At 44.3% G+C, this 12,445-nt stretch overlaps 1 protein-coding gene across 6 annotated transcripts in view; it reads left to right on the forward strand.

The window, feature by feature from the left end:
- The window catches only part of LOC126101564 (bifunctional 3'-phosphoadenosine 5'-phosphosulfate synthase), a 375,366-nt gene that overhangs the window by 227,994 nt on the left and 134,927 nt on the right, over window positions 1-12,445 (forward strand). The gene's annotated exons all lie outside the window — the stretch shown is intronic.

Genomic DNA, 12,445 nt, shown 5'->3' on the forward strand with positions numbered 1-12,445 from the left:
TCCGACTTGACTCGGTTGCAGTTTCCATTTTAAAACTGAATTATTCACGACTCAGTCACCCGAACCAGGGAAACATAAACGACCGTCACGCCAAAAATCTGCCTCACAACTGACATGAATTCCAACTTGATCACGCCACCGTAACGGTCGCACATACGCAGTGTTCAGGACTTTTAAAATCACCCTCGTACATATCTACATCTACGTATACATCCATACTCCGTGAGTACCTCTATCTGTTCTCCCTTTTATTCCAGTCTCGCAGTGTTCGTGGAAAGAAAGACTGTCGGTATGCCTCTGTGGTGGCACTAATCTCTCAGATTTTATCCTCCTGGTCTCTTCGCGACATATACGTAGGAGGGAGCAATATACTGCTTGACTCCTCGGTGAAGGTATGTTCTCGAAACTTCAACAAAAGCCCGTACCGAGCTACTGAGCGTCTCCCTTTGCAGAGTCTTCCACTGGAGTTTATCTATCATCTCCGTAACGCTTTCGTTTTACTAAATGATCCTGTAACGAAGCGCGCTGCTCTCCGTTGAATCTTCTCTATCTCTTCTATCAACCCTATCTGGTACGGATCCCACACCGGTGAGCAGTATTCAAACAGTTGGCGAACAAGTGTACTGTAACCTACTTCCTTTGTTTTCGGACTGCATTTCCTTAGGATTCTTCCAATGAATCTCAGTCTGGCATCTGCTTTACCGACGATTAATTTTATATGTTCATTCCATTTTTAATCACTCCTAATTCCTACTCCCAGATGATTTACGGAATTAACTGCTTCCGGTTGCTGACCTGCTATATTGTAGCTAAATGATAGAGGATCTTTCTATGTATTCGCAGGACATTATACTTGTCTACAGCCGGCCGGTGTGGCCGTGCGGTTCTAGGCGCGTCAGTCTGGAGCCGCGTGACCGCTACGGTCGCAGGTTCGAATCCTGCCTCGGGCATGGATGTGTGTGATGTCATTAGGTTAGTTAGGTTTAAGTAGTTCTAAGTTCTAGGGGACTGATGACCACAGATGTTGAATCCCATAGTGCTCAGAGCCATTTGAACCATTTGAACTTGTCTACATTGAGATTCAATTGCCATTCCCTGCACCATGCGTCAATTCGTTGCAGATCCTCCTGCATTTCAGTACAATTTTTCATTTACAACCTCTCGATATACTACAGCATCATGCGCAAAAAGCCTCAGTGAACTTCCGATGTTATCCACAAGGTCATTTATATATATTGTGAATAGCAACGGTCCTACGACACTCCCCTGCGGCACACCTGAAATCACTCTTACTTCGGAAGACTTCTCTCCGTTGAGAATGACATGCTGCGTTCTGTTATCTAGGAACTCTTCAATCCAATCACACAATTGGTCTAATAGTCACATGCACTTGCTTTGTTCATTAAACGACTGTGGGGAACTGTATCAAATGCCTTGCGTAAGTCAAGAAACACGGCATCTACCTGGAAACCCGTGTCTATGGCCCTCTGAGTCTCGTGGACGAAAAGCTCGAGCTGAGTTTCACACGATCGTCTTTTTCTAAACCCATGCTGTTTCCTACAGAGTAAATTTCTAATCTCCAGAAAAGTCATTAAACTCGAACATAATACGTGTTCCAAAATTCTACAACTGATCGCCTTTAGAGATATTGGTCTATAATTCTGCACATCTGTTCGACCTCCTTTCACTGTAGCGCTGTTTTAATGTTATGTTCGTGTCTCTTTCCTTTCTTTTTATGCACTACGTAGCGTAAGTACGAACAGATTTTTACGAACAATATTTCATCTGTCTGTTTTAGATGCGAATTTGATTGATTGGGTAATCGAAACTGGTCATCATTTATAAACATACGATCAGTACAAATAAACGTTATAATGTATATTAAGATGGTGTACTCTGCATACAGATCTTGTAACACCCGAAATTTTGTCATCGGAGTTGAGGTTCACCCTGTATACAGTATGTGTCACATCCTAGGAAGGTCGCACGTCAAACAACGTACGGCGGCTGCCGCTTGTGCAGAGACTGTTGGCTTCCCAGCGCCGTCTGGTGTCCATGTGGAGTATACGGCCGCCGCCTCTTGCTTACGCACAGCACGTGCGACGCGGAAGCCTCCGGCCGCTGACTCGTACCGGAAGCATCCAACCGCGAGTCCGTCAGCGAACTGCAGCAACTGCATTGCCGGCATTTGGCGACACGGCGAGCGCTGTTTACAGCGTTTCTTTTGCTACCACATCGCGCGTCACGTTTTTTTCTTTTAGGCAGCTAGCTACAGAAGTATATCTGCACTTCTTGGGACGAAAGCTACGGCCTTGCTGACGCAGCGGCGCGCGAAAACAAGTTGTAGGAAGCTGTGACGTGACATCCAGGGGTACAGTCATAGGCGCAGGACGCGGGTTCGAATGACGCATCGGGAATTAGTGTTGACTCCGAACGTAACCTTTCAGAATGACAGAAAACCGGCACTAAACAAAGAAAAGCGCGAGGTCGTAAATCGCACAAATCTGTGGGCTGTCAATTCTACTAAATACCTAGGAATTACAATTGCGAGCAACTTAAACTGGAAAGACCACGTAGATAATATTGTGGGGAAGGCGAAACAACACTTTGTTGGCAGAACACTTAGAAGATGCGACAAAGCCACTGAACAGATAGCCTACATTACACTTGTCAGTCCTCTGCTGGAATATTGCTGCGCGGTGTGGGATCCTTACCAGGTAGGATTAGGTCACATAAATGTATGATTCTGTGTGTTGTCGGAAAGGTTGTAAAGTAATGCTGTGCTTATCTCATATATAAAGAATATTTTATGTAAGATTATAGTGTTCGTGTTTTATGTGACATTGTAGGCTTTAACAGGTGGTGTTCTTCTTGGGTTTGCTACTGTATCCTAAAAAAGCTTTACCAAATATTTCAGCGGACAGCACCTTTAATGCTGTAAATGTTGGTGTAACGACATGTGCAACACTTCCGTTACCTTATAAGTAATAAAACCTTATTGCCAACGAGAGCTGCACCTTACTACCGAAATTGCATGGATGCTACTGTACTTCCCACCCTTATCAATGTCCTGAAAAAAGTACAACGTCGCTCGAGTAGCTGTGTACGGTTTTCATTAACGCAGAAGTTCTGGATTTTGCATGTATCAAACACTCTTAAGTAAGTAGCAGCGAACACTAAATACGTACGAAGTTGTGCTAGCTCGACACTTACCAAGCCACACACTAACCCAGCGGTTTCGAACCTTTCTGAGATCGATACCCGTGAATGAAGTAACATGTTAGGTGCTACCCACACCCCCCAACCATCATGCACATTAGAGCCTAACTAAATTTTAGAATGAGAAATATTTTCTTAGAACACTTTCATTTTTGAAATGATGCAGTATAAAAGACATTTAAGTCTTGTAACTGAGTTATTAAACCACGAACTAATGAGTCAATGAGTTGGCACTGCTAATTTCTAACAACCTCTGTTTATAGAACGATGAGCCGGCCATTGTGGCCGAGCGGTTCTAGGCGCTTCAGTCTGGAACCGCGCGACCGCTACGGTCGCAGGTTCGAATCCTGCCTCGGGCATGGATGTGTGTGATGTCCTTAGATTAGTTAGGTTTAAGTAGTTCTAAGTTCTAGGGGACTGATGACCTGCGATGTTAAGTCCCATAGTGCTCAGAGCTATTTGACCAAAACATGCTTCCTCTGCACCATTTCTGTACCCAATTGTGACATTTTATTCACCCACGCCCTGCACCCCTATGAAAAATCAACTGCTGTTTGTAAATCACTTGATTACTGGACTCCTTATTTCTGAACTGACGGAAATTTTAAGACTTCAGACTGCCAATCCTTTGTGTCTGATCATTATAACCAGTAATAGTAATAATAATAATAATAATAATAATAATAATACTGCACCGCTCCTGCAGGAGTGTAGTAGCCATAACATAGTTTTGTCAATTAGTTCGTTTATTGTTGCAAAGTGAATAATGAACCAATTTCTGATCCACTGTGGGAACGATATACAACTCGGAGAAGGCATTTTCATTAGATATTAAAGTGATGAATACGTCTCAGTTTTATTGTCTTAGTTGCGTGGTACAAAGTACGTGGACTGTGTGCAGAAGATGTTCTTCATGCATTACTTTCACAAGGTGTAACCTCCACGACATAGTGTAACGCGTTAATACTAGGTTTTGAAAAAAAATGTAATTATTGGTAACTTATGTAATCAGTATTACAGTCTTACGAAAAAGAGAGAATGGTAATGATCTTTCAAGAATAATTTAGTTCCACGACCGAAAATAATTGAACTCTATTGTTTTTACCCCTCAGAAAATTACATTTTAGCCCTGCGGGGGTAATTACCACAGGTTGGGGACCACTGCACTAACCGGAAGGCCATTTGTACTAGGAGAATCCAAAGAATGTATTCAGGAGCAGTAATTATAAAAAAGAAGATTTTCGCACTCGGTACTCGAGGCATACTGAGGTAGCCGCAAATCGAAGAGCATCGAAAGAAATTCAGAAAACATAAAACCAACCGCCGGCATGTTAGCTCAGCCTGTTCGGTCAGGGCACTGGCCATTTTGACTGTATAATTTCTTAGAGTGCAACTAGAAGGAGCTATTTAGTTTGCTATAGCCATTTTTTCTTGATCCGTTAGTGGGAAAGGAGTTAAATTCGCAGAGAAAACGGAACGCAAACTAAGAGTGGGGGGTATTTACTATCTGGTCTACAAAATAGTTCCTCAGATTGCGTAACGAGGCTCAAATTTTCCATCGCGTGATTAATGTATTAAATATATGGTCTCTGTGTATCAAACCAGTTTCTTAGAACTGTAACAAAAATGACGCGCTTCTTTGCTCTCGTCGTGTAAGTTTTTCAACGCGAAACAGAGCAAAGAAATTAACTGTTTCTGAGTTCTCTTGATCCAAGCGGCGATCCATGAAATAGCGATAAAGACAGAAGAGCAGCGACAGCTTTCGGCCGTGGGGAGACTGCAGAAATTTCCAGCTGTTTACTTGACCCTGTTTCGGTTGGAAAGCAACAGGCCGAGCTCCTACAACCGAGAGAAGCGGAGCCACGAATTTCTTATTTGGAGAGAGTGCAATCCATTTATAGCTTTGTTTCTTGTGTCATTATTTTTGTACTCCATTGCTGAGACACCAGGCGCGTACACATATAACTTCTGACCTCTTACGGAATTGTTACTTGTTCGACGTTTCAGTGTAGCAAAACTTGGCGTACACGTAAATGGAAAGCTGCTACGTGACCGTATAAACACAGTGTGGCGTCAATAAGCGTATCAGTTGTACATCCGAACAGTGGTTGCAGATAAGACATCACACTCTAGTCGATACTTAGGCGCCGCTTTTCTCGGGAGTGACGCTGGCTAACGCTAACATTGTGGCTCAGAAAATACTTTATATTTTGTTCAACAACTAATGATGAGCAATACACACACTACCAGACAAAATGCATTAAATATTAGCGAAGTAATATTAGTGTTGAGTGTGCCGTGACAGATGATACAATTTGCCGAAAGTAGCAAGGAAACCTCTGTGGCCTTTTTGGAGGAACCATCCGACATTTGCCTTAAATGATGTAAGGAAACCATGCTAAACATATTTCTACATGACCAGATGCAAACGTGCGCTATATTAGCGACTGCAGCTGGCTTCGAAAAAAAGAGGGGGACTTGCTTGTTTATGGTCCAGCTGTAAAAAAAAATCATGTCATACCTCCTGTAGCTGATGATAAAAAATTCTTTATTCACCACCGCTTTCAGTATTTCGATCATATTCAGGGATCATAAAACTGTTTTTACAGCCTACATAGCTGGCCGCTGTGGACGAGCGGTTCTAGGTGCTTCAGTCCAGAACCGCACTGCTGCCACGGTCGAACGTTCGAATCCTACCACGGGCATGGATGTGTGTGATGTCCTTAGGTTAGTTAAGTTTATGTAGTTGTAAGTCTAGGGTACTGATGACCCAGATGTTAAGTCCCATAGTGCTTAGAGCCAATTCAATCATTTTGAACAGCCTACCTGGCAACGTTCTTACTGTGGCGTGAAATAAGATAAAAGCCATCCTGCGCCGCTGCCGTCAATGCACGATCAATAGTAAAATGTGGTAACACGGCTAATCAATCTTTTTATGCTCTTATAATCGGGTGCCATATATTCGTATGGACGCACTCTGCACGCTGACGACTCAGCAGCTGATTTGGTAAGCAGAAACAGCTGCTCAGTCGTCAGTACGAGGTCTGTTCAAAAATTCCGGACATTCGTGATTTCGCGCCAGTGGTGCGATGGAGCGACATGCCGTTGTCATCCCGCACTCGCCTATGTTTAATGTGTAACTGCCGGAATTTTCGTTATTGTATGTCTGCAAGTTCTTGTTCAGTGCTGTATTGAATGGAACGTTGCGTTTCACAGTTTGCGTACCGAGCGAGATGGCGCAGTGGTTAGCACATTGGACTCGCATTCGAGAGGACGACGGTTCAATCCTGCGTCCGGCCATCCTGATTTAGTTTTTCCGTGATTTCCCTAAATCGCTCCAGGCAAATGCCGGGATGGTTCCTTTGAATGGGCACGGCCGACTTCCTTCCCTAATCCGATGAGACCGATGACCTCGCTGTTTGGTCTCTTCCCCCAAACAACCCAACCCAACCTCCCCCCCCCCCCCCCCCCCTCTCACAGTTTACGAATTTAGAGATGGCTGAGTTAGAGAGGAGCAACGCGTCTGCATTCAATTTTGTGTTAAACTCCAGAGAACCTTTACAGAGACAAACTAAATTATGCAAGAAGTCTATGATGATGAGTGCTTAAGCCGTACTCGGTGTTACGAATGATTCACACGGTTTAAAAATGGCTGGACGGAAGTTAAATATGACCCTCGTCCAGCAAGTCACTCGACGTCTACCGACGACAAACGTGTCAGGGCCTTTAACTAAACTGTGCGTGCCAGTCGAGTCCGAGAGATTGCAGGAGAATGTAACAGTTCATTTGGCTCATGTCATGAAATCCTGACACAGCATCCTGGAATACATCGTCTTGCCCCCATGTTTGTCCCGTGACGCGCGAGAAGACCAGAAGGACTTTAGCTTCGCAATCTTTGAAGAGCTTTCGGATCGCACAAATGAGAACAAGATGTTCCTTAAGAGAATCATAACTGGTGACGGGACGTGGGTCTACAGTTATGACTTTGAGATCAAGGTTCAGTCTTCACAATAAATCGGAAAAAATTCTCCCAGACCAAAAAAACTCGTCAGGTCTGGTCAAATGTCAAAACTACGCTAGTAATTTTGTTTGACTTTGAAGGACTAGTCATCATGAATTCGTGCCACACGGATAAACTGTTAATCGATGATATTATCGGGTCGTGTCGCGATGCTTTGCGAGAAAACGTGAGAAGGAAACGGCCTGAAATGTGCCTAAACAATTTATGGCTCTTGTATTGCGAGGACGTTTTTTTTATTTCCAAAGTTGAAAGCCCCGTTGAAAGAACGAAGATTCGCAACGGTAGACAAGATGAAAAAAAGAAAAAAAAATCATAGCCGGCGCTTCTCGCGATCCAGCAAGAGTTGTACCAAGGCTGCTTCCGGAAGTAGAAACGGCGTTGGGAGGATGTATCAATTGTGGAGAAGATTATCTCGAAGGAGACCATGCACAAAAAGTAAAAGGAAAATGAGTTCCGTAATTTTTTAAGCAGAGCTCGTACGTAGAATGCCTACACGCGAAAAATACACGGTAGTTTTAATTAAACTTCCTCTACTCGGAAAACTATTTACGGTAGGAATGATGTTCAGACAGCGCTGCAGGATTTGCTTTGTTCGTAGAGTTAGTGTTATGTTTACCGTTAGGTACCGCTACTGGTACGCCGACGTTTGGGTGAAACGCAAGTTATCAGTGTGCACGGCAGCTGCAGACAGTCTACAAGGGGCTTGACAAGGTGAGCAGAGCTTTACTCGTAAATCTGTTTTATCAAAACAACAGCAACAGTGCCGCTGTTCTTCGAGAGTGCCGACGCATTAAAGGAATATGGGGAGGTCCTCATTTCGCACCGAGGTTGAAGAACGTTATTCGCAAGTTCTAATTTACTGTCAATTTGGAAACTGCTGTTGGGAGAGGCCGATGGCCAATTGCGCCACAAATTGGTGGAGAAGTTACTGTTGTCGTGGCCAAGAATGCTGGACGCAGTGCGCGAGCTTCATATCAGTGGACGAGCTGTTCACTCCAGGTGAACATTCCATGGTCCAACGTTCGAAAAGTGCTGCGAACAATTGTGAAATGGTATCTGTAGTGCGAGTCAAGGCTGTCGTTGATGCAGATGGCCGTCACACTGAGCAACGTTTGTAACCTGGAACGTAAACTTGGTACGCAATTGACAAACGTTGCCCTCTCATGCAAAAATTAAAATTCGTTTCCCTCAATGGTTTATTCGTTATTTCTCTTCTTCATATCATCAAAAATGTTTTCACAAAGTTTCGTTCTCCTGCGGTCGCTCGTTTTTCATGGGGACCATCGCAAGTAGCGAATGTTTAATTGTAGCCGTCCTGTACTAAATGGTTCAAATGGCTCTAAGCACTATGGGACTTAACATCTGAGGTCATCAGTCCCCCAGACTTAGAACGACTTAAACCTAACTAACGTAAGTACATCACACACATCCATGCCCGAGGCAGGATTCGAACCTGCGACCGTAGCAGCAGCGCGGTTCCGGACTGAAGCGCCTAGAATCGCTCGGCCACAGCGGTCGGCTCTTCCTGTAATGTCCTCATTATAACAGTATACGAAGATGGATTGGCATTGTTAATACAATACACTATTGGCTAGTTGTTCTTAATTTCACGGGCCCCTAACGCGATTTTGACGAGTGGCAGTGTTCTATACACGAGGAAAAGATAGCTAAAGTACTATCTCCGTCGTATTCAGGTAAAACTGGAGGTACACACAGTCTTACTGGATGCGGGGGTCTGTATATAGGATGTTGTTACTGGAACATACAACAGAATCCTACACGGATGACCTAAAACATTACGACCACTGCTCATCATCTTTCACTTTCATTGATCTAACAGCTGCGTATGATACTATCTTAATGTCAGGTGCCATATTGAAACTTCCGCAGGTCATCCCAAGCCTAAAAATTGGAAATATCGTCAACGATATGTCCAGTAGCCGATGTTTCCAAATATTAATAGGCAACAAGATGAGTTCACAGATGTAGCTAAACAGCGGGCTACCACAAGGATCAGTGCTGGCCCCTCTCCTGTTTGGTTTGTACGTATTAGATATGTCTGCATCCACATCAAAATAAGTTTGGAAATGCTGACGACTGGACACTCGCAACGAGGCATTGATACATTGAAGTTACCAGGTCCGTACTGACCAATGATCTATCTACTAATGGTGAATGTTTCCGCAAATGGAGGTTGTAGCCAAGTGCCACACAGACAGAAGTATCCACATTACACCTACCTAACAAAATGGGCAACAAAGAGCTCACTGTTCACCTTCATGGAAGATAACTGGATGTAACAGAAGCCCAACATGTCAAGGGGTCCCGCTTGATAGAACTCCTATTTAAAACAGTTTCCAAAATCAGAACTCGAAATAACATTACCCGGAAACACTGTGGCACATCATGGGGATCAACTGCATCAACACAGTTCTGGGATCGGTTTACCCTGCTGCTCACTAACTTGGATAACAGTTCTCACACAAAACTTGTTGACAGACAAATTAACCATACCTTGCGGCTTAGTACAGGTACTATCAGACCGCCGGCCGGTGTGGCCGAGCGGTTCTAGGCGCTTCAGTCTGGAACCGCGCGACCCCTACGGTCGCAGGTTCGAATCCTGCCTCGGGCATGGATGTGTGTGATGTCCTTAGGTTAGTTAGGTTTAAGTAGTTCTAAGTCTAGGGGACTGATGAGCTCAGAAGTTAAGTCCCATAGTGCTCAGGGCCATTTGAACCATTACTATCAGACCCACACCTACTTTCTGGTTACCTATACGTAGCCACGTACCATCTCCACTTCTGTGGCGGGAAAGTGCACAAGAGTACTAAAAACTACAGAAGAATCCTGACCTCCATGTCACGTAGACATTCCAAGCATCAGGCTACGATCTCGTCACACACCCCTGGAAACGGCAGTAATGTTAGTTGGAAATGGCTTTAATACTGATGACTGTTGGAGACACACATGACAGATTAATACTACAACCGAAGAACTTAAGATACCATGCATATCGACCAAGGCACCTGGCTTTGTATTGCCACGCAAGATTTAGTCGCTTCTTAACCGATTAAACACTGGTAGCTGGACCGACGCTTTGGATAGGTGGAAGAAAATAACTTCAGCAAGTTGTGACTGTGGCGCTGAAAAGTAGACTGTTTACCATGTAACTCGAGAATGTCTTCTGGGAGCTTTCCCTAGGTATCCAAGAGAGTTCCTGGTGACGGCCGAGGGATCAATACACTGTATTCGTGGCTTGGATATTAGTTTGTAGTTTGAGATAATTGTAATATTATTTGTTTGTGATGTAGCCATAACTAAATAAATAAAATAAACAATACAAACGGAGCGGAGACGAAAGGGTAATCATTCTAGTGAGTATACGGCCCGCTGATGCGAACATCCATTGATGTAGGAGTCTTCGACAAGGTCAGATTGTTATGGACCAGCACCTGGAGAGGAGAACCTCGGAAACGCCGAAACTGGTTGGCTTTCGCGAGCATTTGCGGAAAATGGTTGAAGATGAAACCAGGAATAGGCCACAAGGTCAGGGACGTTCACGCCTTCTCACTGAACGTGGAGGTAGCAACCTGATGATGCCACGTACCTCCGGAAACTTATCAAGGACTTAGCGATTCCGTGCCACACAGAACCTGCTGCACTGCGTCCTGAAGGTGGTCACAACGTTTCGGCTCATCCGTGTATCTGGTACAGTGAATTCCGTCTAACTGTCACTATTAAAGATAACAACTGCAAGTAGTCTGGTAAATTATAGTGTGTGCTGGTGACTCAGCGGGCATCATACTGCAAAACTTCAAAGCTTAAACTGTTGGACTTGAAGATAGGAAACCATCACCGATACGACCCTGACTTGTAAGATGGTGTCAAGATAACCTTCGGATGCTGACTACCTTGTTTGGGAGAACTGTATAGCATTGAACGATACCTGTCCGAATTTGGAAAGGTTAATTTCCGTCACGTTACTGCTATCGGAAATTTTGTCGTTAAATCGGACATTCGACACACAACAATCTGTTAAGCGGACTTTTAGGCACCGAGGGAAATCTTGTCGCTAAACTGATCCGTTATCTGGCTCGTCTTGGCTCTTGACTGCTTCCCTCGGAGTTCCCAATATGCGTGTCGGTGGGAGCACTGCACAAGTGTTGCGTTAACCACAGATGAACACGCAAACACGGATACGAGGTCACCAGGCAACCTGTGCAGGCAAGGACGGAAACCTGCACGCACTTTGAACAGGGACACGTTGAGGTGCATTTTACCGGTTTTGAAACTTGCTGCAGGTGTGTCTTGTGGCAGCGTTTCTATTCGTTGCAGTTATCAGACATAAGACTGGTTTGATACAATTGTCCATGATGGTCTATTCTGAGCAAACTTCATTCCCACATCCTTTCTAACCTGCTAGCAGCATTCAAGCCTTGGTCTCCCACTGTAATTTTAACCCCCCGTATTTCTCTCCCTTACAAAACAGAGCCGCGCGGAGTGCCCGCGAGGTTTGAGGAACCATGTCACAGACTGTGCGGCCCCTCCTGCCGGAACTTCGAGTCCTCCCCCGGGCATGGCTGTGTGTGAAGTTCTTAGCGTAAGTTAGTTTATGTAGTGTGTAAGACTAGGGACCGATGACCTCAGCAGTTTGGTCATTCCCATAAGTCTTTGGTGGAGAGACGCATTAATTTTGTCTTACAGTATAGTTCCCTTATTCGCGACTAAGGTTATACAAATTGACTTACGTTATTTAGAAATCAAAACTGCTGCAGACGAAGAACATTTTCACTGACTGCTCGTCCAAAACACTGAAATGGCACTGAACTTGGTGGCACACACACACACACACACACACACACACACACACACACACACACACACACACCCCAAAACAGATATTGCTTGATGCCTGATGTGTGTCCTATCAACCTACTCCTCCTTTTAGACAAGTCATTCCATAAAACTCTTTTCTCCTCAATAATATAAAGCATTTTTTTTAATTTTTTAGTGTACCACTTTTTCAATCATGCAAGGGCGGTCTGAAAAAGTTCGGTGAATGGTCTCAGAAAAAAAGGAAACACGAGTTACAAACCAATCAGTTTTACTGGCCTTCAAAGTTATCAACTTCAGGCGCAACAAACTTCTGACGTCGGTTGTAAAGCTATCGCAAAATGTCAGTAAACGCGTCTTCTGGAATCGCTC

The sequence above is a fragment of the Schistocerca cancellata genome, chromosome 9 (assembly GCF_023864275.1).
Source record: "Schistocerca cancellata isolate TAMUIC-IGC-003103 chromosome 9, iqSchCanc2.1, whole genome shotgun sequence".
Taxonomy (NCBI): domain Eukaryota; kingdom Metazoa; phylum Arthropoda; class Insecta; order Orthoptera; family Acrididae; genus Schistocerca; species Schistocerca cancellata.